Source organism: Myodes glareolus, chromosome 4, assembly GCF_982192425.1.
Source record: "Myodes glareolus chromosome 4, mMyoGla1.1, whole genome shotgun sequence".
NCBI lineage: Eukaryota > Metazoa > Chordata > Mammalia > Rodentia > Cricetidae > Myodes > Myodes glareolus.
The window spans coordinates 72041691-72047051 of NC_142029.1; positions in this window are offsets into that span (position 1 = coordinate 72041691).

Sequence of the window (5361 nt, forward strand, 5' to 3'; positions counted from 1 at the left end):
CTTCTCCGGATCTGAATGAGTGTGTCGGGGGTCCCTCAGAGTTGCAGGGAGCTGGTGTCCAACCGTCCTCCCTCCTACTTCTGTTATTTGGAGACAGGGTTTCCTCTATGTAGTCATGGCTGGCCTCGATCTCACAGAGATTCACTTGCCTTTGCCTCCCAAGTGCTGGGATTAAAGGCATGTGCCATCACTACCCAGCTTCCTCTTATATCTTGAAGACATGGTGGTGCCTTTGGATCCAGTCTGGGTCTCTGAGAGACAGAAAACCTGGAACTTTCTGAGGCACACTTTCATTAACCCTGAACACCAAAGGCAGAGGCCCAGGGAGTCCTTGAGTACCCTGAGAGTCACTGTGAGTGACTCTGGCCACTATACCCTAGAGTCTTCCATAGGAGCTTTGAGCTTGCGACTTGAGTTTTGTAGTAAAGAGGGAGCAGAGGCATGGCCCAAGGGCATTCTCCATGGAGGGGCCCTGGGTGGTGAAAGTCACAACAGAGACTGCATTCCAAGGATGGCACCATCTTGGACTTGGGGTGCAGAGGAAGGAAATGACACCCCCCAAATCTCTGGATCCTAGAGAGACCTAAGGGACAGTCATGGAGGGCTTCCTGGAAGAGGTGATCAAACCAGACAGAAGCATGATGTACAGAGAGAGTACAAATAAACTCGACATGCTTTCTCCTGGTGGGGCCAGAGCATCATGCGTCTCTGTGCTAATGGTCCTTACTCTCACCCCAGGCTGTCAAAATGGTGATGGGGGAGGCGAGGGACAGCCACTACACCACACGTGCCACGCTGTGAAAGGTACCTAAATCAGATTCAGCTGGCTATCTGGGACAGCAATATTCCTTGTCCTTCCCTGGCCCTCTGCCTGTGGAGTCAGTAGGTTTCAGACATCAACAGTCTGGCTTCCCATGAGGGGCCCCTGGGAACCAGAAGAAAGGGGAGCTAGAAAGGAGAAAGGAGGAGGGGAATGGGGCTCAGGCCTCTGGGGAGAGTCCTCAGCATCGCTAAGGGACCTGCCATCATGCTCTGACCCCCTTGATAGTCTCCCATGAGAGCAGAGAAGAGAATTTTCCCGCACTTGGCTGATGCTCCTTAAGCCCCAATCTTGCAGCCGGGTTTCCAAGTAACTGTCCCCAAGGAGTGCCAGCGGGTCACCTGTGTGCCTACTGCTATGAAGTCCATTGGCCTTCTCTAGGACCTTTGCTTTGGAACTGAGCTACAGTGAAGGTTTCAGAGTTGCCCAGATTCTGAGAACAGTGCTGGCCCAAGGGGTTCCCAGTCATGGGGGCCTGTCCTCACTGCCCACTGCAGAGGAGGGAATGAAATGGGAGCCAGAGTTCTCCAGGAAAAAGTCACGGAGGGTGGCCAAGCCACTGCCTGGCCTTAGTAGGCCTGACACCTACAGCGTAGCACAGAGGCGAGGAAATGCAGGAAGATAGCATGGTCTGGAGGCCCTGGGTCCTCTACTGGGACCCAGGAGGCAACATCACTAAGCGCACCCCCCTCATCAATCCACCACTGGCACCATCTCTAGAGCTGTGATTATAAAACAACCAGGACCCTCACCTCTCGGTTCCCAGGCCACCTCCCTCTGAGAGAAAATGGCAGACTGGTCCCAGGTCCCAGGGCAAACGGGAAGTGTCTGTCCCAGAAGCAGGACATTTGTCACCTGGGGTTCATGTCACACCCTCCGGGTTGTAGGCAGTTCTGGGTACATGGGAAGATGGGGCTGCACTGGGGTATGATAGGAAGCTCGGGCTGGGCAGTTGGGAGACCTAACTTCTCACAGCTTGTCTTGGTACCTGGGCAAGCTGGTTACCCTCTCTGGGTCCAGTTTTTCCCAGTGGTTTTATTGGATCGTTGTTGGGGTCTATTCTTGGCTGTCACAGTGAAGAGGATTGGGAAGAACTGGGAAATGTGCTTGGTCACAGGCAGGGACTGGGATGGAGGATGGGTTGGAATCCCCAGGCAGCTTATTCCCCTCCCCAGGGCTCTCTTTCCCAGCCTGATTGCCTCTTTTTTTCCCCATCAGACTAGACTGTCTCAGACTCAGACCTTGAGTTTTTGACCCAGGAGAAACCTTTCCATTTAGAAGAAAAGGCTGGGGTTCTACAAGCTTTGTGCTCTGTTCTGGGCCTCCAGGACTCAGAATCTGGAGGGGCAATGCCATTATGTCCTGGAACAGTGATTTCCACAATGGGTAGGCTTTGGGGCTCAGAAATAGTCCCCTGAGTGAGGCAGTGAGAGAGGAGGGTATGGGGACCCAGGGAGAGGGACAGTGACGTGTCGGGACTTCTCTGACGAGCCAGGTGACTGTGCATGGTCAGAGCCATTTGGCCTGGGCTGGGATCCTGGCTCTTCCATATAACAATTGCTTGACCTTGGCCAAGTTGTCCCACTTCTGTGGAAGAAGAACTTCTAACAGATGCCTGAGCTCCAAAACCCCATTTGCAAACCTTGGGAAGTGATTAATAATAGAAAGATTTTAATTTCGTTTTAATCATTGAGCAACAACAGTGAACAGTGACAGCCTCCCAGCCTGGCAGGAAGTGTGAGGCTACCATCACGGTTGTTGTTATTATTTTATATTCTTTCATAATTTCATATATTCTTATCTCTCATATCATTTTTTGTTTTTTTGGAGACTATCTGGTAGCCCAGTGTAGCCTCAAACTCACTATGTATCCAAGAATGATATTCCTGTCACATGTTGGAATCACAGGTGTGTGCTACCCCATCTGGCTCTTTTTTTTTTTTTTTTTTAAGTTTTTGCATTTGGTGATGAGGAACCCTTTTCTTAGCTCTAGGTCTCCCAGACTCCGGCTCCTGGAGTTCTAGAACTGACCAGCAGGTGACAGCATTTCACCATGGTTAATAGGCGCAGAGTCGCCCTCCTCTGCCTAGGTCCGGATTGCTCAGTCAGTTCTTCCACAAAGGGAGCCAGCCTGCTTCTCCCACTCCCTCACCATTAGCTAATCAGACCTTCTTGTCCCGGACTATGGGATGCATACTGTTGGAAGGCAAACCCCCAGCCCGAGCAGGAGTGAAGGATTTGCCCCGTGTCCCATTAAGGCATGCCATAGCTGGCTCACAGAAAGCAGGTTGGGCAGAGAATGCCCCATTTCTGGGGGCTCTGCCATGGGGCTCTGTTTGCAGGTCTGGCCTGAGCAGGGGCTGTGGACTCACCAGGTTCCTTTCTGCAGCCCTCTGCCCATCTTTGTTTCCCCATCAACATCTTCACGCCATCTCCCAAGAGTGACCAAGGCGGTTTTGTCTTTCTGAGTATTGACTATCAAGTTGAAAATGAGCTGTTGTTCAGCCACATAAGCAAGGGAGATAAACAATCATTATTTGGTGGATGTGCCAACTTCTGGTTCAGAATTCATCACCTTGCCAAAGCTGGGGCCCAGTGGAGGCTAAGGGAGAGAAGAGGGAAGTGTAAGCTGGCCCCTTTTGGGTAGGTAGATGAGGATTCTACAGGGATAGAGGAGCTCAACTCTTCCCCGGGTGATGAAAACACTACCACGGTCCCTGAAATTCACCAGGATGGACAGGGCTCTAGGGGAGGGAGGGAGACGGAGAAGGAGGAGAGAATTCTCGCTGTGCTCGTGGTTGTCAATAAATTAATATCAATCAGACAGATCCCATTATTGACAGTGACCTCCCGACAGGAGGCTGGTCCAGTAATGGGAGGCCTGCCTGTGTTCACAAGAACTCTGATGGCCTTGGGGGTGAGGGCCATGTCACCAGCTGCTAAGAGGTATGGGCTGATGGGTTTATTTCCTAGACCCAGGTGAGGCAGATAGACAGGGGCCTCACTGAGGGAACAGACATGAGACCCATGAATAAAAACTCCATTCATTCATAGTCAGAGCCTGCCCTCCTTGCTGTCTGTAGCTGAGGTTCTGGATAGGCAGATTCAACCAAAGGCAGATTAAAAATGTTATGGGGAAAAAATTGCACCTGTACGGAACATGGAGCCTTTTTCCCCCTTGTCATTATTCTCTAAACAATACACTTATTTACATTGTATCAGATATAGGTAACTGGGAAGATTTGAAATGTGCAGCAGGATGTGTGTGGGTTATATTCAAACCCCACAGTGCTTTGCACAAGTAGCTGTGCGTCTGTGGATCATGGGGGCTGATACTGTAATCAATCCTTGTCAGACACCAAGGGGTGACATTATTGGAGCCATGGCAAGAGGTAGGCACAGGCCTTGCAGGGGGCTGCAGGATGGTGGGGACCTGAATCTAGCTTTCCCTCGCGGATGGTAAGATGAAAGAGTGTGCCAATCAGAAAGCTCAATCCAGGGTGTGGAAGTGAGCTCTCTGAAGAAGGCACAGTCCTGGGGAGACTCGTGGCAGGAAGCTTTGGAGGGACCAGTCAGGCCTGGCAAGCAGATAAGTTCCCTGTGTGAGGGGGGCAGTGACCAGCCCATCAGGAATCAAGGCTCCATTACAACCACACGCAAAGCTGGGCTGACAGCAAGTGCAGCGGCTGTCTCCACGGGAGGGGCTTCAGGAGGAGGATTCAGCACACACAGCGAGCAAGCGGAGGGCCTCAGGAACCGGCACAGTTGTAGAGACATCATCCAAGAGCCCCACTGTGGAGGTGGACGGGCAAGCAGACAGGGAAGCTGACCCACGCTGAGCAGGAAGCAGCTGGAGGCAGGGGACTGAATAGCAAGTGGGGGAGCAGGTCCCAGCTGCAGAGAATAACACCAGTGAGGGGTGCTTCGCCTGGACTGCCAGGGGCTAAGGAGGATAAAATTCCAGAGATCACCCCTCGCTTGTGCCTGCATGGGAAGGAGCATGTTGGGTCAATAGAGCAAGATACTTTCTTCTGTCTGATCCTCAGTTTTCTTGTCTGCAGAATAAGGCTAATACTAATGAGGCTAATGTGCCTAAGTGTGAGGGTTAAATAAAAGCAAGCACTGGTCCACCAAGTGCCTTACTCTTTGTTGTCATGGGCAGACAACAAATCAACAGATCTTGAACAAATGAACGAGACAAGGGTGGCCCTGTCCCTCCCTTTCCTTGCCTTTGGTTTCTGCCCACTGCTTTTATGGTGATGGCTTAGAAACTGAACCTTCCCATGTAGGGCAAAGGCCTGCTTGTCTCCTTCATGTTGCTTGGCTGCGCATGCTGTGGCCAGGCTGAGCCTGAGCCCTTCCTTTTCCCATGGGCATGTAGCCACAGGTCCCCTGAGCCGCATCTGGCAGGGGAAACAAACTGTGGGAAGGACAGAGGCCAGGCTTCTTCCAGAGTGTAGGGCCAGCCACTACATGCACGGGTGGCCGGGGTAATTAATTTACACATTTTTATCCTGCTTAGACTAATAAGCTGCTTCATC